This window comes from Giraffa tippelskirchi, chromosome 3 (assembly GCF_054371585.1).
Source record: "Giraffa tippelskirchi isolate mGirTip1 chromosome 3, T2T-mGirTip1v1.2.pri, whole genome shotgun sequence".
NCBI lineage: Eukaryota > Metazoa > Chordata > Mammalia > Artiodactyla > Giraffidae > Giraffa > Giraffa tippelskirchi.
In genome coordinates this window covers 8,830,461-8,851,634 of record NC_137277.1, presented here as the reverse complement: position 1 = coordinate 8,851,634, position 21,174 = coordinate 8,830,461, and positions in this window count along the sequence as shown.

The window sequence follows — 21,174 nt, the reverse complement described above, 5'->3', positions numbered from 1 at the left end:
TAATCAGGTATGGCAAGACATACAGATATGAAAAAGATTGTCACATAGGAAGAAGTTTACAGGAGGTGCTGTACAGCATACAGCTACACCAGGAAGCACCAGGGTTGACCAGAAGGCTGAAGGAGCGAGGGGTAAGTATGAGCATGAACCTTTAGCTCAGTTTTCATGGGAGATGAAAGGCAGGCATGGAAGCAGTCTAGGGATTGGCTAGTTTGAATCATTTTAGTGGGCCCTGGGCTTTAGAGGTGATCCCTAGTCATCTGGTACATGCCCCTGGGTGGTTGAGGGCCAGCAGACAGTATCCCAGATTGCAGGATTCTGATAAGAGGAGGCAGAGGAGAGCCTCAACTCAGGACTGGTTGGTATGCGTATCGAAGGTACACTCCCCTTCTCCAGATTAGTAACCCGGGGAGAGACAGTCCCACCCAGGGTGCCAAAGCCCAGAGAGATCAAAGCATCATAACATATAGAAAAATTATAGGGAATCCCCTGGTAGTCTAGTGGTTAGAACTCCGCACTCTCACTGCCATGGGCCCAGGTTCAATCACTGGTCAGGGCACTAAGATCCTGCAAGCTGCATAGTGTGGCCACAAATAAATAAATTAAAAATTTTAATTGATTCATACAGTTATACACTGTATGATTCCATTTATATAACATTCATGAAATGACAAAATTATAGAACTGGGAAGAGAATGGTGGTTGTCCTGTTAAGGTGAGGATCAGGCTGGAGGGAAGTGGGTGTGGCTGCAAAAAGTGGGAGAGAGGTCTTTGTGTTGATAAAGATGTTCTGTATCTTGACTGTATCAATTGTGACATGGTGCTATAGTTTTGCAAGGTGTTACTATCCAGAAAACCTGGCTACCAGGTACACAGGGTCTCTCTGCATTGTGTTTCACAACTGTGAGTCTACAATTATTTCAAAATTAAAAGTTTAATTTAAAAAGTATGATAGAGACTTCCCTGGTTGTGCAGTAGTTAAGACTTTACCTTCCACTGCAGGGGGTAATGGGTTCGATCCCTGGTCGGGGAGCTAAGATCCCACATGCCAAAAAACCAAAACATAAAACAGAAGCAATATTGTAACAAATTCAATAAAGACTTTAAAAATGGTCCACATCAAAAAAATCTTTAAAAAAGAAATAAAATGGATAATGGAGTCCATTAAAAAACATGGTAAAAGTGAACCACCTTCTCCTTATCTTCTGAACCCCAACCCCTCCTCTCCCCAAAGCCCACTTATATTAATATCTTCAGTGTAATTTCTTCCTGATCTTTCTCTGCATTTATTTATACACATATGCACTAACTTAGTGGAGTGTTTCATAAATGGAATTAATAGACGGTCCCATGACTTGTGTAATAAGAGCTAGTTGGCAATGAAGCGACAGAAACCCTGAGAAAATGACTCTAACCTCTTCATTTCAAAACGGCAAGTAAAGGAACTAGTGTGGACCACCCTGTTCTCTCAATTGAAGGAAAACAGATTCTAAAGAGAGACAGAAGCCCGTCGTCTGAGGCTCTCCCAGGACGCATGACTCATGGAACGTTTCTGTAAATGATATCTGGCTTGCAACTGTAAACCCTCTTTTGGGAGAGATGGGAGTGGCAGTTACAGAAGTGGATGGGGCTGCATGAGGTGCCTGCCTACCTTTAAAAGATGCGCCCAGACAAATGAATAAAGAAAATGTGGTTGTATATTGAGTACGCAGGGTGGAATATTATTTAGCCTTAAAAAAGAAGAAAATCCTGCCATTTGTATAATAACAACATGTATGAATCTGGAGGACATGATGCTAAGTGAAATAAGCCAGACATAGAAATACAAATACTGCATATAACCACTTATCAAGGAATCTAAAATAGTCAAACTCATAGAACATAGAAGGTCAGGGACTGGGCGTAGGGAGGGAAGCGGGAAGACGTTAGTCAAAAGGCACGACGTCTGGGTGTGCAAGATAAGTAAGCCCTGAGATCTTCTGTATAGCATGTGTGCTGTGTGTGTTAGTTGCTCAGTTGTGTCCAACTCTTTGTGAATCCATGGACTATAGCCCACCAGGCTCCTCTGTCCATGCATTTCTCCACACAAAAATACTGGAGTGGGTTGAAATTCTCTTCTCCAGGGGATGTTCCCAACCCAGGTCTCCTGTGTTCCAAGTGGGTTCTTTACCATCTGAGCCACCAGGGAAGCCCACTATACAGCCCAGAATTCATAAAACTGTATTGTAGACTTAAACATTTTTTGAGATGGTAGATCCCAAGTGTTCTAATAATAACAACAAAAATAAAGAAGGTAGAAGGAGCCTTATGGAGAAGACGGATATATTTATGGCATAGATTGTGGTGATGGTTTCACAATGTATATATATTTCCAAGCTTAAGTGGTATATATTTAAAAAGCACAGCTTTTTGTATGTCAATCATACTGCAATAAAGTGGTTTTTTTAAAAAAAATAAACCAAAAAAGCTAGAGGGAAGAGAAGAGGGTATGCACTTGATGGCAAGCACCAGAGAGCTGGGAACAAACTGGAACCTTCAAAGTACAAATACACACACACAAATACACAATACACAGCTTCTAAAGCAACCTTCAGATCAAGGTGAACAAGGACAGCCACGGCCCCCTCAAGAAGAGAGGGCAGAAAAGCTCAATTCTCATCTTGTTTCTGCCTGTCCCGGTAAAGAGAATGATCTTCAAACTGGAAAGGGGAAAACAAAGCGTGATGCCTGGCATCTTACAGGAGCTGGGAGCTGCTGCTGAATCAAACGCAAAGAGATGATTGCAACAGACACAGTGAAGAGAGAAAAAACAGCCACCTGAGCTGCTGGAAACGAATTCTTTCCCCCAGAGCCTGATGAATCGCATCCCAGCATGTTTAAGCAGCCAGTAGCCTTCATCTCGGGGCTTCCCAGGTGTCACTAGTGGTGAAGAACCCGCCTGCCAATGCAGGAGATGTAAGAGATGTGGGTTCGATCCCTAGGTTGGGAAGATCCCCTGGAGGAGGGCATGACAACCCACTCCCGTATTCTTGCCTGGAGAATCCCATGGACGGAAGAGCCTGGCAGGCTACAGTCCATAGGGTTGAGCACAATCGGACACAACTGAAGCGACTTAGCACATATGCACAGCCTTCATCTCAGGCTGTTACCGATAATTTCAAGAAATTATGGAAGGTGAGGGAGGTGTGCGAAAACTGATCATGAACCACTCCTGACCTGATTGTCAAAAAGAAAGAAATAAAAGAAAATTCTACAAATAATAGGCCAGTAAATGTGGTGCAAATCTTTAGAAAAGGATAAGCCCATTACAGTGCTGGCTTATGCATGCAAAAGGAGACACAACACAAAACTGGAAACACTCTAGAACTAAAACAACCACATGAATCTCATTTCCATTTTCAATGAGTTATCAGATTGATGGATGCAAAGAATGTCTCAGGCAATACACTGATTTGCATAAACATGTGTAAATTAGGTGGTCAGACAAGGACTACAGGATGGAATTGTAGGGATATTCACAGCTCCTTGAACACTGTGCAGAATGAATCAGCTTGGAAGGAGGGCCAGAGTGGAGGGCACAGGGCACTGCTCTGTCCTGGAGCCAGTCAGCACTTCTACAGAGCCTTGGATAGAAGCAGGTCTGTGCTCTTCAAAGCTGCAAATGGCATGAACCTGAGAGGGACGCTTAAAATCAGTGATGATGAAATCCCAAATCCAGTGGGTCAAACACTGCCGAGATCATTTGCATTTCCTATTGCATCATTACAAGCCGGAGAGGCCTGGCCTGGCAGAAGGAAGTTGCTGACAATGTATAGAGGGGGGCCACCTTCACAGGGGTCACTGGAGATATTGAGGGGAGGTGAAGCCCACACAGTCTGGGTTACATTGCTAACACTCGGAACCAGCTCCTAGAAACTCCCAGCACAGAGCAGATTGCAGCTGCAAGTGGGCTTTCGGTTCTGGACTGCCTCGTTTAAGGACAGGAGCTAGCTAGGGTGCATGCCAGGGAGAGTACCTGGAAGGTGAAGGAAGCAGGAGGGATGATGAAGAGATGATGTCAGCTGGACCTGGAGGAGAGATGACTGCGGCAGGGGGTGGGGGGGACCTCATCGCAGGCTGTGAGTATATCAAGGGCTACAGAGAAAAAACAAATGGTTATCAAAAACTCAAAGTGACTGTGGCTGGATCTGCCTCCCGGGGAGGGTGGTATAAATCCTGTCGGTGGGAAAATAAATCCCACTGGAGGCAGGGCTGGAACACAGGAAGAGGGACGTGGGTGCTTGGGCCACTGGAAGGGGAGGGCAGTGGGGTGTGAGGGGATCTCTGTTGGGAGGGTGGCCGGCCACAGGAGGGTTAGGAGCTGTCTCTATAAGCCTGACTCCAAGTGGTGCGCTGGTGGGAACCTCCCTCCTTCCTTGCTGGCATACGGATGCTCCTGTGATAATGTTTGGAGAAAACGACCTGAGTTTCTGAGTCTCGGGCACTGTGTGAGGACAATGAGGGGGAAGCTGAGATGATCGGTTCCCAGGGCCAAGCCAGCGAAGGCAGGGCGTCCCCAGGAAGTTCCAGAGGGAGGTGGGGTGCCATCACATGCCGGAGGGAGTTTGAGGCAAGTTTTTCCAAAGTTCGGCAAACAAAGAGGTTTGACCTAAGTTTGGTGCTGCTCCCTAGAGAGAAGTACAGTGCAGGAGGAGGCCAGAGCGGGGAGAGCCTTCTGACACCAGGCGCAGGCATCTGACGATGGACCGTGGGCAGCTGTCCATCCTTGTGCAGTTTCAGAACACGACAGCCACCTGAAGTGAGGGCTGGAGTGGATCCTTTATGTTTGTTTCTAAAGTTTTTTTTTTAACGTGGACCATTTTTTTAAGACTTTATTGAATTTGCCACAACATGGCTCCTGCTTCATGTCTTGACCCTTTGGGCACAAGGCGTGTGGGATCTTAGTTCCCTGACCTGGGATCAAACCCACACCCCCTTGCCCTGGAAGGAGAAGCCTTAACCACCGGACCAGCAGGGAAGTCCCAGGAGGAAATTCTTGATGATAAGGACCAAAGACCAGTTCAATTGGCTGAAGATTAAAAAAATAAATAAGGACGGGGGAAGTGTTGCCTCCCATAACTGGAAGTTCAGAATGTCCCACACCGCTGGACCAGGTGGGCAAAGTATAACTTCAAGGACTGCTGTCTGTCTCTCAACTCTGCTTTCCTCTGTCCAGCTCTCCTTCCAGGAAGACCCTGCCCTAGTGCTAACAGAATCAGCAGCCCCCGGCCCCCATCTCACCTACCCAGCAAGCCCACGCGAGGGGCCAAAGCTTTCCTCTTTGTTTCTCCCAAGACCAACCCACATTAGACTGATGCCTCCACCTCAAATACATCAGGAGGATGAGGCTCACTGATTGGCCAGTCCTGGGCCAGGTGATCAACTCTGGAGCAGGTGTGAGTGTGAGGGTGGACGGCAGCCCCCTACATCTGGGGCTTGACTGGATGGCACAGGACAAGCTTCCATCTCTGAGTGGAGGACTCTGTACCTCTCGAGGGTTCCAAGACCCAGAGAAGAGCCAAGCACACAGCAAGACCTGAGCAAATCATGGGTTGTTGTTGTTCAGTTGTTCAGTCCTATCTGACTCTTTGTGACCCCATGGACTGCAGCATGCCAGGCTCGCCTGTCATTCACTATCTCCCAGAGTGAGTTTGCTCAAACTCATGTCCATCCAAGTCGGTGATGCTATCCTATCATCTCATCCTCCGTCATCTGCCTCTCCTCCTTCCTTCAATCTTTCCCAACATCAGGGTCTTTTCCAATGAGTTGGCTCTTTGCATCAAGTGGCCAAAATATTGGAGCTTCAGCTTCAGCATCAATCCTTCCAGTGAATATTCAGGGTTGATTTCCTTTAGGATGGACTGGTTTGATCTCCTTGCTGTCCGAGGGACTCTCAAGAGGTTAGTTGACTTAGAAGCACAGTACCAGATTTTCTGTAGTCCCTGTTCACATTCTTACCAGACTTGATCTTCAGATGAGTTAGAGTCTCTTGTGCCTGTTTAAATTACTGCCCCTCCCCATTTTAAAAACAATTTTGCTAAAATGAGGCTAGAATTTTCTTGCTTCGTGCTCAAGGTCATTCCAAAATTCCTGGCACACAGAACAAGGACAAAATACACTTCAGAAGAGTCTTAAGGTTTCAGGCAGGGCAGAGCTAGACAAAGGTTTCAGACTATACGACAGATGACATTTCAGAGGAAGGTGGAAAAAGGGTTCATTAAGTACCACAGCTGCTTGACTCTGAGCTGGAATGATTACAGCTCTGACTCTGGAGGCCAAATTGAAAATGCAGAGTCTTAACCACTGGACTTCCAGGGGAGACCCCCTAAGCATTCTTTTGTTTTGTTTGTATCTTTCTTTTTTATTTTTTAAATTATGAAAATATGACAACACATTTATAGGAGACTTGGAAAATACAGAACAAAGTTACATATGGTTTCACTATATATTACAGTTGTTTGTTTTAAGTAGATAAATTAAGATTTTTAGTTGGAGTTTCAATATCAAGGGCTTCCCTGGTGACTCAGATGGTAAAGAGTCTGCCTGCAGTGCGGGAGACCTGGGTTTGATCCCTGGATCAGGAAGATCCCCTGGAGAAAGAAATGGCCACCCACTCTAGTATTCTTGTCTGGAAAATCCCATGGACGGAGGAGCCTGGTCAGCTACAGTCCATGGGGTCACAAAGAGTTGGACAAAACTGAGTGACTTCTCTCAATATCAAACTCTCAGAAATTAATAGAATGAATGTACAAATAAGTAGAAGACTATAGTAGACTCAAAAAGCATTGTCAACCAATTTGGCATAATTCCCCTAAATATTCTTAACACCATCCTTTCCCGGCAACCTTCTCCTGGTTCCAGCCTCGGTGTTTCTCGGGTGAGCTGTCTGATGCCCACTTCTGCTTCCCTGCCCCCTCACCGCTTGTCATCTGCACCACCGTTTGTGAGCTTTCTCAAAAGTCAACGGTGGTCCCCCCTTTTCTTCTGAAAACTCTTCTGTGGCTTCACCCCACTTTCTTTTTTAACCTGAGATGAAATGCATGTAAGATCGTATTAACCATGTTAACCTGTGCAGTCCAGCGGCATTAAGTACATTCATAATGTTGTGTGCCCATCAGCTCAGTTCAGTTCAGTCACTCAGTCGTGTCCGACTCTTTGTGACCCCATGAATTACAGCACGCCAGGCCTCCCGGTCCATCACCAACTCCCGGAGTTTACCCAAACCCATGTCCATCGAGTCAGTGATGCCATCCAACCATCTCATCCTCTGTCGTCCCCTTCTCCTCCTGCCCCCAATCCTTCCCAGCATTAGGGTCTTTTCCAATGAGTCAACTCTTCACCCAGCATTAGGGTCTTTTCCAATGAGTCAACTCTTCACATGAGGTGGCCAAAGTATTGGAGTTTCAGCTTCAACATTAGTCCTTCCAATGAACACCCAGGATTGATCTCCTTTAGGATGGATTGATTGGATCTCCTTGCAGTCCAAGGGACTCTCAAGAGCCTTCTCCAACACCACAGTTCAAAAGCATCAATTCTGCGGCGCTCAGCTTTCTTCACCGTCCAACTCTCACATCCATACGTGACCACTGGAAAAACCATAGCCTTGACTAGACAGACTTTTGTTGGCAAAGTAATGTCTCTGCTTTTAAATATGCTATCTAGGTTGGCCCTAACCTTCCTTCCAAGGAGTAAGCGTCTTTTAATTTCATGGCTGCAATCACCATCAGCAGTGATTTTGGAGCCCCCAAAAATAAAGTCTGACACTGTTTCCACTGTTTCCCCATCTATTTCCCATGAAGTGATGGGACCAGATGCCATGATCTTAGTTTTCTGAACGTTGAGTTTTAAGCCAACTTTTTCACTCTCCTCTTTCACTTTCATCAAGAGGCTCTTTAGTTTTTCTTCGCTTTCTGCCATAAGGGTGGTGTCATCTGCATATCTGAGGTTATTGATATTTCTCCCGGCAATCTTGATTCCAGCTTGTGTTTCTTCCAGCCCAGCGTTTCTCATGATGTACTCTGCATATAAGTTAAATAAGCAGGGTGACAATATACAGCCTTGACGTACTCCTTTTCCTATTTGGAACCAGTCTGTTGTTCCATGTCCAGTTCGAACTGTTGCTTCCTGACCTGCATACAGGTTTCTCAAGAGACAGGTCAGATGGTCTGGTATTCCCATCTCTTTCAGAATTTTCCACAGTTTATTGTGATCCACACAGTCAAAGGCTTTGGCATAGTCAATAAAGCAGAAATAGATGTTTTTCTGGAACTCTCTTGCTTTTTTGATGATCCAGCGGATGTTGGCAATTTGATCTCTGGTTCCTCTGCCTTTTCTAAAACCAGCTTGAACATCTGGAATTTCACAGTTCACGTATTGCTGAAGCCTGGCTTGGAGAATTTTGAGCATTACTTTACTAACGTGTGAGATGAGTGCAATTGTGCGGTAGTTTGAGCATTCTTTGGCATTGCCTTTCTTTGGGATTGGAACGAAAACTGACCTTTTCCAGTCCTGTGGCCACTGCTGAGTTTTCCAAATTTGCTGGCATATTGAGTGCAGCACTTTCACAGCATCATCTTTCAGGATTTGAAATAGCTCAACTGGAATTCCATCACCTCCACTAGCTTTGTTCGTAGTGATGCTTTCTAAGGCCCACTTGACTTCACATTCCAGGATGTCTGGCTCTAGGTGAGTGATCACACCATCGTGATTATCTGGGTTGTGAAGATCTTTTTTGCACAGGTCTTCTGTGTATTCTTGCCACCTCTTCTGCTCCCATCACCACCATCTAGTTCCAAAACTTCACCATTCCAAACGGAAACCCTGCACCCATTAGCAGTTGCTTTTCTATTTTCTGCTCTCCCAGGCCTCAGGCAACCACCATTTGCCTTCTGTTTCTACAGATTTGCCTATTCTGAACATTTCACGTGAAGGGAACTTTACAATATATGGCCTTTTGTATCTGGCTTAAGAATCTGCCTACAATGCAGGAGACCTGGGTTTAATCTCTGGGTCAGGAAGATCCTCTGGAGGCAGGCATGGCAACCCACTCCAGTATTCTTGCCTGGAGAATCCCAAGGTCAGAGGAGCCTAGCAGGCTACAGTCCATAGGGTTGCAAAGAGTTGGACACCACTGAGAGACTTAGCACGCACACACATGTGATCTTGGGCTCTGACTTCTTTCAGAACACAGCACTTGTCTGTTGAAGTAGTTTCACTGCAGCATCTCCAGTATCGTCTCTGCATGGCATCCCAGACACTGTCTCTGCCAGCTGCCAGCAGGCTCAGGGACATCCCCTAACAAGAGTCAGGATGGGTAGTGACAAGGGGTGGTGAGAGTGTGTCAGCTGCTCAGGAAGTGTCTTGCTCTATAATAAAGAGGCTGGCCTTTGTTCCTGGGAGGAAACCTTTAAATTCTTGGCATCTCCTGAGTGGTAGGCATGCCTTTGTTGTTCATGGTGGGTCCTGATGTTTGTGCCACAGAGCTGACCCTTGGTGAGGGCGGACCGAGCCAGAAAGACCAGCCACGCAGTTAGAGGGAGGTTGACTTCCATCCATCCTGCCTCCATAATAAAGCCCTGGGAGAAGCTCTGGACATCGGGCGAGTTTCCTGGTCAGTGATTACACATCATCGTGCCCGGAGGACACAGAAGCTTTGCGTCTGGAACTCTCTCAGCAGACCTCACGCCGAGTGTCTCTCCTTGTGGCTGGTTTTGATTTGAATCCTTGGTAATAAAATTGTAGTCATCCAGGAAGTGCTTTCCTGAGTTCTGCTAGCTACTTTAGTGGATTGTTGAACCTGAGGGGTACATCTCAGATTTGGGGGGGCTAGGCAACCTGAGATCCCGGAGACTTGTGACTGGTGTCCGAGGGGGGCAGTCTTGTAGGACTCACCTCTTACCTGTGAAGTCGGTGTTGACTGTGGGAAGTCAGGGTGAGCATCACACTCTGTGTATCACCCCCAGGTCCCCCTCCCTGATGCTGTTAATATAAAGCTGCGCAGAATGGATGGGGTGGGGGCGGAGAGCAGGGTGGTGCAGGGGAAGATACTCATGCTTTTTGCCTATTGGCCATTTTGAGAAATCCTTCCTCGCTTGCTAACAAGCAAATTGCTGGTTAGGATTGAGGAGGAAATCCAGAAAAACATGGACACTGAAGCCTTTGAAGTTAGGCTGGGTCATTCACCTCCTTAGGTCAGAATGCAGAACCCGAGGGCGGGTGAACCAGTGTCACCATAACACACTGACCTCCCCCCAAGCAGTTTATCAATGAAGGGAATTTAATGAGCTCATGTCCTGGTCCTCTCTTGGGTGAGTGTGGGGGATGGTGTGAGAGAGAATGAGTGCCGGAAAGATGACGGGGCGTGCAAAAGCTAATAGGAAACACTCCTGCGCCGATCTGTGCAGTTTGCAGTGGTAGCTTGGAAGAGAGGCTGCCCAGTAAAGTCATCAGGGAAGGTATTGGAGGCCAGGTGGGGCCACAGATGGAAGAGGAAGTCAGACAGAAGGAGGGACTGGGGACAGTCCGGGAGGGAGGAATCGGCTTGATCCAGGTATCCCTGGGAGGCGGCAGACACCTGCTGGCCTGAGGGCTGGAACACCAGGAATCTGGGTTCTTACACTGGCTCTCAGAGCAACCCTGGGGTCTGGCGTTATTCCCATTTAACAGAAGGGAAAACAGAGGCCCAGAGGCATTAGAGGAAGTCTCCTCGACCGAGTGTTCACACCAGGCTCCCGGTGGATTTGACCACTCAATAAGATGACATCTTCCTCTTCCACCCATGACAGAGGGCCATCCCATCAGTCTCGAGGCCTGAACTTCAAAACAATTTCTAGAGCAGAAGGCATGACTCTCCTTAGCGGCACCTCCAGGGTTAAGAAGGTCCCTGAAAGCTCCTCCAGGGCAATGTAAACTGTCAGAGAAGCAGCCAAGTTCTGGAAATCAGACCTGGGGAAAAGGAAACTTCAAATTACACATGAGACCACAGAAGGTCTCCACATTTCCCAAGGCCCCAAACTCAGCAGGACCCAGGATGCTTTCTGGATCTCAGGCTGGGACTGGTGAGCCCACCTGATTTAGGGGTGAACTGAGCACCATCTGGGGCTGCTAATTCTTCTCCCGATCCAGCTGTAAGCACAGTGCTGACCCAAGAGGGCTGCTCAGAGCCTACGACCGGGGCCACGTGGAGAGCAAATTAAAAGCTTTCTGGATCTCAAGTTGCTCTTACAAAACAATGTTTTTAGGAGTTAAGCAATTAATCCAAACACACATGGGTTCAATTTCCTTGAAACAGAAATGGCTTCAAAAGCAAGAAAGAAAAATGCCCAGGGACAAATTGCCTCTGAGTTTTGTGATCCTCAAGCTTGTGGGAAGGATGGCCAAGCTATTACCCTCCTCCCCACGACACCGGAGCCCTCCCCACCCCTGGTCTTGGCAGAGGGAGAGGGACTCTGGGGTAATCTCATGCTAACCCGCTGCCTGGCGCCGGGGGTGGAGAAGGGAAAGAGCTCACTTCCCAGGGGGACGGGCAGGGACCCAAGCCCCCCGCTTTCATGTGAACTGTCTTTGGGCAAAAAGGATACGAACAAGGAAATGAAACAAACAAGCCCCCTGGATCCTGGGGCTGTTTCTCTGCAGAAGGCTTTCTTCCTTCTGGTTTTTCTTGAGGCGAAGGAAGGGATTTCAAAGCAAACGTCTGTTTTCCCCTTGCAAAGTTTCACGACTTGGCCTCCACGATTCACTCGGGAGACAAGTGTTTTAATACAATTACGTCGAGACCTTTAATTGACCTCCCCAAACAAAGGAAATTAAACACAAGATGATGTTTGTATAAAACTTCTAAGGTCCAGGGGGAATCAAGCCATCCACTCCAAGTGCAAAAAGAAGCGAGGAGTTCAAGGCTGCCCTCCACGGGGTCCTACGTTCTGGTGAGAAAGAGGTGGGTGGGCTGGGGTGCCTGCTGGGCTCTGCCACCCACAGGCCAGTTCTCAGGGAAATCTTGTCACTCGTTCCCATCCAAAAGGTTGGGGAAGAGAAGGTGAAATAATTCTCAGTTTAGAAAGCTAAAAGTATATGAAAGATCATGTTTCTGTTTTTTTTTTAAATGATGAAACATCGGACAAATGTTCGTGATTTTTACCTGCTGAGGGTGTGGGGCCCATGCTCTTTGACCGCCCCCGGTGATGACAGTCCATGATTTATTTATTTTTCATCCATTCCTTCCTCACCCTGCTCCAGCTTCTTTCCCTCCCCTGGAGAAAACAAGCTCAGAGTGTTTCCGTGAGGTACTCCACTTTCACAGCTGCGAGGAGCGGGACTCAGGGCCCAAGGCAGGTCTGACTCCAAGGCTACGGCCCCGCTGTCCACAGAAGTGACCCCACCAGCAACGACTCCAAGCTGTGCATCTGTCACTTGTTCTCTCCCCCCCTGGAATTCCAGACTCCCCCGTCCAACTCTGTCCTCAGCATTTTCACTGGGATGCCGAGAGCTGTTTGAGAGCCGTTTGAGACTTAAGGCGTCCACACTCCTACCCTGCCGCCGGTCCATGCCCGTGCTCCAGCCTGCTCCACCTGGGTCTTTCCTTCTGAATTAACAGCCTCTCCAGCCCCCCCACACCCCCGCCCCGCTCGGCCCACTTTCTCCTTAGCCTTCTCCTTTACTGCTATCTGTCACTCACGCCCCACAGGCAATATGACAGCTCCCTCCGGAATCCAAGGGCTTCCTTCATAGCTCAGTTGGTAAAGAATCCGCCTGCAATGCAGGAGACCCCTGATCAACTCCTGAGTCAATGCAGTGTGGGAGACCTGGGTTCGATCCCTGGGTTGGGAAGATCCCCTGGAGAAAGGAAAGGCTGCCGGCTCCAGTATTCTGGCCTGGAGAATTCCATGGACTATACAGTCCATGGGGTCACAAGGAGTTGGACACAGCTGAGCAACTTTCACTTTCACACCTGGAATCCAGTCCTTTCTACCGTCCCCACCCTGGTGCAGCCACCACTGCCTCTCACCTGGATTCTCCCAGATGCCCCCTGTGGGTCTCCTTGCCCACCCTCCCCACCATAGGCTCTTCTCTAACCTCACAGCCAGTTACATCAGACCATGTCACTTACTCTCCAGTGATGATCCAAGCCCTCACCCCCACCCCTGTCTCCTCAGTCCAGGGAGTTTCCTTCCTCTGAGCCGTTGTGCTAGCTGTTCCCACTACTTGACCACTTCCCCTGCCTCTGAGCCATTGTGCTTGCTGTTCCCACTGCCTTGAACGCTCTTCCCCAAAATATCCCACAGCAACTCCCCCAAACCCATCCCATCTCAGCTCAGACCTCCTCGGTAGGCTTCCCTAGATGCCCATCTCAACACTGCATTTCTCCCTTTACTGCATCCCCCTCCGCTGTGGCTGACTTTTCTGCATGGAGATGCTCACCCTCTGAGATGTACTGTATTTAGAGAGTTATTTCCCGCTCCATGGGAACAGGGTGTTTTGTTTTTTCTTAATCCTGATTCACTTTTGCACCTCATTCATGTCTAACAGCCACTGGTGAGCATAAGCATCTGTCGAATAAGGGCTTCTCGGGTGGCGCCAGTGGTAAAAAACCCACCTGCCAATGCAGGAGACATAAGAGACCGGGGTTCAATCCCTCGGTTGGGAAGATCCCCTGGAGGCGGGCATGGAAACCCACTGCAGTATTCTTGCCTGGAGAATCCCATGGACAGAGGAGCCTGGCGGGTTACAGTCCATAGGGTCGCAGAGTTGGACACAGCTAAGCATACATGAACGCACTAACTTCCGCTTGTTACCAGGAGGCCAGGTCCGATGGCTGCAGGTGTCCCCCAGCTCAGGGAAGAGCAGTTGGGACAATGCCATGGGAAAGAGAGCTTATCTGACGGCCCTTCTTGACTCCCCCCACCACCTGGACCTGAGGACGTGTCCATAGGGTCAGAGAGAGTGGGACACAACTGAAACGACTTAGTACTGCTGAATAAAGACTGCTTGAATGAATGAGTGAACAAATGAATGAAGACAACACTGGCAAAAATCTCCCACTTTGCTAGTTGTGAAGAATGCTCAGCTAGGGCCCTGTGCCCTATGGGGTCCTGTGTCTGCCCCTCGTGGGTGTGCAACAAGGGCACAGACCTCACCTGGTGCAAGCCCCCCCACACACACAGCCATCTCCTCCCCTGGTCGGGGGTCTGTGCCTATTCACAACCCACCAAGTGACCTGGAGCCCAACCTCCCGTGCAGTGACCGTCCACCTGCATCCACGTTGCCAGGAGTCCCTTCACCATTTCTGTGCACTTGGCCTCTTGCTGAGAGGGTTGTCCTCCAGCCGTTGGGGGCCGAATCATAGGAGGAGCGGGAACTTGCCCCCCTCAGCCCCTGACTGATGGGGTGAGCTATACATCCTCAGCTCCCGAGCGCCTGATCAGGACCACTCTTGGCCATGACTATCACCTTCAAACCATGAGCCTAGCCTAATCCCATGCCCTTGAGCAGCCCCGTCCTCCTTGGTCTCACTTCCCACTCCATGGCTCCACTTTCTGGAAACACCTCCTAACAAATGCTTTTCACATGAATCCTCATCCCAGGACATGCTCATGGAAATCCCAGTCGAGGACACACCTTCCAGGGTCGTGAGAATTAAAGTGAGGCTGAGGGCGTGTACACATCAGGCACTCTGCTGTGTGCCTTCGCCCATAGTCTCCTCCCAACGTTCCAAGGAAGGGACAGAATGACACCCATTTAAAAGATGAGAAAACTGAGGCCCATGGTCCCATGATAAAGGACATCACCAACACTTGAATATATGTACTTTCCTGACGTGAATGTCCTTGCCTTTCCCCACTCTGTGTGATGCCCCCTACAAAGGATTGGCAGCCTTGAAATGCCACCCTACTTACCAGAAGGCATTGGCTTAGATTATGAACACAGTTGTGTGCATTCCTTTCCAACCAACACATTTTGTTTCTGGTCACACTGCCTGACATGTGGGATCTTAGGTCTCTGACCAGGGATCAAACCCTCACCCCCTGAAGTGGAAATGCAGAGTCTTAACCACTGAATCATCAGCGAAGTCCTATCCAACCTAACACATTTTTAAAAAACTAGAATGTATTTCCCCTTTTCTCAGTGAAATGGACTCAAAGTTGTACCCTGTCCCATCCCTGAAGAATTTGCTACATGAGAAGAAGGAAAAAAATCACTGCACCATATTTTTAACTGATTGCTTGCGTGTGCCTGTTTGGTGAGATTTATTCTCTCATTAATCACTGCCCTCCCTTCATTCATGTTAAATATAAAATTGATTAGGAAAGATCCCCATCATGGTTAAAAAAAAATAATTAGCTGCTACATCATATTGCCCACAGTGCGACAGAAAGGAGTGATTAAATTAGGAATATTAAAACCCCATTAATCTGCGTTCAACTTAAGCTCTGCTTGTTCATCTCGTGGTGGCGCTTATTATTTCTGACACTGAAAGATATTTGAATTACCAGCTGTAACAAGGTCACTCGCTGAAAGATGTCAGGTCAGCCATTAGTCAAAGGCTGGAGAGGCGACCAGAAGTGAGGGCTGCCCACGTGTCCGGGAGGCCTGTCCTCACAGATGTCACTCTGAAAAGCGGGGGACACCCCACCTCTGGGCTGGCTGGGATATAGGCACCTGCAGAGCTTTGATCCACACCTGCTCTCTATCACCCTCTGTGGGTCGCCTGTGACTCTAGGGACCTGCCAGGCATCCTCTGGGCTGGCATCCTCCGCCCCTGCCCCACCAGGGTCCCCGCCTCTTGTCTGTGGGCGCTTGAGAACCCTACTCCTGTGACAGGGATTACACTAAGCTAGCCAATGTCACCTGCTGGATGCTTGTACCTGCCCAGCCTGTGCTGGACAGTTTTCATCTTATCTCATTTAATCCATCCACAGGCTTTCCAGTGGTAAGGAATCCAACTGCCAATGCAGGAGACAGAGGAGACACGGGTTCAATCCCTGGGTTGGGAAGATTCCCCTGGAGAAGGAAATGGCAACCCACTCCAGTATTCTTGTCTGGGACATCCCATGGACAGAGGAGCCTGGTGGGCTACCGTCCATAGGGTTGCAATGGGTCAGACACAACTGAGCAACTGATGACATTAATCAGATGAGAGGCTAAGGTCATACAGATGGCAGGTGTCAGAACTGGCAGTCAGCCCCCAAAGGGGACACATTTAGCCACTTTCTAGATACTTCCTCCGCCAACAGACACTGGAGTCCTTCCTTTGAAGGATGCTACAGCGCAGAGGTGAGTGAATGCGATCTGAAATACGGTCCCATTTTGCAAGACTTAACCATTAGATCAGTAACGATCACAAACCACCTACCACAGCCAAGCATCAAGCTAGGTGAGCCGGAGCCTCTCCGGGAGCCTGGCTGAGGGCCCGCAGAGCCATCGCCTGGAGAACTGGGGCCCGGTCACCCAACAAGTGGAGAGACTTTCTTACCTCCTCATCTTTCTTTGGAGTAAAAGCATGGCTAACCTCTGTCTCTAGCCATCTGTGCCTGAATTTATTTCTTCTCTCCCTTAAACATCACTTGCTGCTCTGTAATAGAACCCAAATCAGCCCCCAAACCATTCATTCCTCTGGCCCTGGAGGGAGGGGTAAAGAAGATCACTGTCCTGTCGGCAGCCTCTGTTCCCAACTGCTGGGCCCGCTCTGCGTTCAGGGTTCCCTACCCGCCCCACCACCACCACCCCAAGGGACTGGGCTGGACCAAGAAGGGGTCTCCCTAGGACAGCTGGAAGTGACTGCATCAAAAGAGCAAAGGTGAGCAGAGCTGGGGGGAGGAGTCTAGGGTCCACACCGTGGGGAGGTATAGGGGTCTGAAATGAACAGGGAGTGGGAGGTCCTGGATAGATACTTCCTGAGTGGATGAACAAACGAGTGGATGAATGAGTAAGTGGATGAATCCATGAATGAGTAGGTGAGTGAATGAATGACTAGCTGAATGAATGGGTGGATGAATGAATGAATAAGTGGGTGAATGAAATCAGGGAATCGGAACTGGGAAGTCAGGTTTAAGTCGAGGCAGAGAGCAAGAGAGAGTCAGGGCCAAAGGTTCAGAGTCAGGACAGTCCATGGGGGTGTGCCGACCTTCCCCATCAAATCATGGCCTGGGGGCTCCAGGGTGAAGGCCGCTGTCCTTGTCGCACATGTCTTGGATGCAAAACTGTGCTGCGCTGACCCTCCACTCAGGCTGGGAGCGTCTCCTCTTCTCAGGCCCTCAAGCACAGTCTCGCTTCCCTCAGAGTCTTCCTCTCCAGGGCTAGCCAGCTGTGCTCACAAGAGAGCAGGCCTCCTTCTCCTGTGAGAGGCACAGCCCTGCTCTGACCTCCGTGGCCACTCTCCACCCTTGGCTTTTTGCCTGCAGGGCCCAGAGCACCTCCTCCTGGTCCCCGCTCCTGGCTGACTGGGTACTGGAGTGCCAGTGCTCAAGCCAGGCTGTGGAACTGAATCCAAGTGGGGCTGGAAACCTCCAGGCATGCATCTCTGTTTCACTGTGGAGGAAATGAACCCCGGTGGGTCACGGGTTTTGTCCATACCCCACTTCTGGCTCGTAACCTGCTGCTTAGAAGAAATGCACGAAATTTATTTAAGAGCAGAATTCCAACTTGGTAGGAAGGGTTTTCTTATAAGGGATGCCTGGAATGGCCCAGAGTCGGTTCCTGTTACATAGTGTTCTCTGCCTCTTTTTGATGCTTACCAGATGTGTTGGTGAGGGACAGGCCCAAGAGAGGATGCATGTGGACTTGGGGACCAAACCTTGTCCCACATAACCACGGTCACGAGCTGCCCACAGCATCGAAGTCAGTCCAGGGCTCATGAGCCAAGAGGCCTGGCAGCCTGGCCCCGGAGTCGTCCCTCCTAAATGGCAGGGACAGAGCTGCCCCTGCCCCCATGCCTGTGTTCTCTGCCTTCAGCAGATGTGGGGTTGTCCCCACCCCAGCCATGGTCCAGGAACGCTCAACTGGGTTACTGGAAAGACAAAGACCCAACACGCGAAAACAGTCCTCACTCCTGGTTAATGCCTGAAGCTGGCTATGTACAGGGGTGGCTTGGAACAGCCTGGGGCCCTCCCCACAGGTCTCCTCGGAACCACCTCAGAATCAGAACACGGAGCATGTGACAGCTGGACCAAGAGTTTACTTGGCAGGCAGGCTCCAAAACCCAGGGCCAATTGCCTGGCGATGCGGAGGAGTGGATTCTGTTTAACTTGCCTCTGGCCGGCGTAGCTAAGGGCACAGAGCAGGCATGCAGGCACCTATTCTCCAGGATGAGGTTCAGAGCAGGGCCAGACCTCAGACCTCTCAGAAAGCTGGTATTGTCCAGGCTGGAGACCACACAGGACCGCATTTCTGAGAGTCAAATTTAAGGCCCGTCATCTCTAGCACAAGGACCAGGGCGTGCATGCTAAGTCGCTTCAGTCGTGTCTGACTCTTTGTGACCCTATGGACTGTAGCCCGCCAGGCTCCTCTGTCCATGGGATTCTCCAGACAAGAATACCGGAGTGGGTTGCCATGCCCTCCTCCAAGGAAATCGTCCCGACTCAGAGATCGAACATGCGTTTCTTGCGTCTCCTGCATTGGCAAGTGTGTTCTTTACCGCTGAGCTGGACCAAAGGAGAATTTAAAATGACCCCAGGACACTAGGCTTGATAGGTTTGTCAATGGCCTAAAAGATCCTGGAGAAAAGGTATTTTCATGGGTGACTTCTGGGAAAAGGACATAACAAGAATAAGGGATACATCTTGGCGTCTTGGGGAAGGGCCCAGCGGGAGGAGAGTGCGCGTGAGCGGCCTGGCTGCCCCTCCATCCCACTCCTCACCCTCCCCTCCCCGGGCGCACAGGGCCGGCCTTGTTTTCTGGCCCTGGGCCTGCATGAGCATCACACTGTGGGCGCCATGAGGCAGCCAGGAGGAACGGGCAACAAGGCACAGGCCTGAGGGATCCTCCGAGTGGGAACCCGGCCTACCAGAGGGCTCCCCAGGCCCTGCATGAAGCCAGAACCAGAAGGAAAAGAAAATGGACAGGTGGCGTGCTCCTGGCTCCTCAGGTTTGATGAGGATGGAGAATCTGATGCTTCCGTGTTCTCGGCAGGGGGCATGACCTGGGTGGGCAGGGGCAGCCCTGGAAGGCGATGCTTGGGGTTTTAGAGGGGAATGGAAGGGTTAGTGTTGTCATGTAGGGCAGGGGCCTGTGAGCTCCGGGATCTAATGCTTGATGATCTGGTGTAATAACAATAAAATGCCCAATAAACACAGTGCGCTTGAATCATCCTGAAATCACCCCCCACACTCCAGTCCATGGAATAATTGTCTTCCACGAAACTGGTCCCTGGTGCCAAAAGGGTTGGGGACCCCTGGTTTAGAGTGGTGACATGGGGATGGAGTTGTGGGAGGGCTGGTGGCTTTGAGAGGATGCTTCACACGGTGGGGGGGAGGGAGGCAGGGACAGGGGATGGGGTGGGGGGAGAGCTGTGAACCCCGCTGCCACTGAGGGAGACCCACGCCATCCGGGGCTTCGGGAAAGGGAGGTCTGTGCCCAGGAAGGCATCTCCTGCTCCTGGATCTCACAAAGAGAGACTAGCCTGGAATGATGCTGTAAAGTCCAGAGAAAGGGATATAACCAGTGCTGGAGTGAAAGACCAGGGGACCCTCCCCATGAGTCCAAGGCAGGGGGGGAGCTCAGACAGACCCAGCGGATCCTGAACAAGGGCCTGGGCCTCCAGCTAGAAGACCAAGGCCCTAGTCCCCATGCTGCCATTTACCAGTTGGGTGACCCCCTTACCCTCCAGGCCTCGGTTTTAGCATCTGGAAAATGGGTTCATTGTGAGGCATGAGAGGAACCTGGCACAGAGCAGATGCCCCACAAATGCTGGGTGAGCCCAACTCATTTGCCTATCATTGTGTGTGGGGGGGCACATTCAGTTAGAATTAAAGTTATATTTGAAAGTTCCAGAAAGGTGATCCACAAAGAAAATGGGAGACAGAAATGGACTGGAAATGTGGTCCCAAGTTATAAACAACTCTGGGAAGCGTGCTTTAGAAGGGTGTGGTATGTTGAAAAAATGTCCCCCTGCCCAGCCCCAAGATGTGTCCACATCTTAATCCCCTGATGGCTCAGCAGTTAAGAATCTGCCTGTCAATGCAGGAGATGCAGTTTTGAGCCCTGGGTCAGGAAGATCCCCTGGAGGAGGAAATGGCAACCCCTTTTCGATCTTCGTGCCTGGAGAATCCCACAGACAGAGGAGCCAAGAGGGGCTACAGTCCATGTGGTCGCAAAGAGTCAGGCACAACTGAGCACACACACATGCCTTGCTTGGTAGTCAGTGTGGATGCACCCTGCTGGGAAGAGAAGAGGAAAGTTTGCCCCCAGCAGGTACAGTCCAAGAGGGGAAGCAAAGTCAGAGACACAGTCCTTTAAAAGATCCCAGGGCGAATCCTCCACGACCACCCAGACCAGCAAAGGTGGCTGCTGCAGGAGGCCCCTGGAAGGATGAAGCAAGTGGGCTCAGTGCCCAGCCCGGCTCCAGCCCCTGCTCTGCCTCGTTACCCACCTCCCTGGGCTCCCAGGTCCCCAGGAGGAGGACGCACATCTTTGGTAACATCTGTCCTCAACGTGACTCTCTCCTGTGTCTGGAATCTGCCTCAGCCCAGCCTGTCCCTGGATGGCACTGTCTCTGCAGCCCCTTCTGGCCACAAAGCCCCTGATGACAAGATTGGCTTGGCTGACCTGATGACGCTGGGGCCACAGCTGTGCAGAGAGGCCTCCTAATGGCCTTGGCGGTGGGTCAAGGCTGGATTCTGACTCCAGGCACCAAACTCGTCCCTGGGGGTTAGCAGCCAGATCGTTTGTTTACTCTGTCACTAGGAGGGGATCTCAGAGGTGCTTGGTTAACACTTGTTGACAGGCTTGGCTCTCGAGGCTGCTTCAGCCTGGGGATCCTAACTGCAGTGCCCACCTTGGAGGATGGAACAGCCTCCCTCCAACTCAAGGATACAGGAAGAGACATGTCCTGATGTTGCATCCTGAGAGAGCGATGGTCCCACCACCGAGGGTATTGTTCTCTGCTGGGGAATAAGAGCCTCATGGGACTGCCCAGTATCGAGA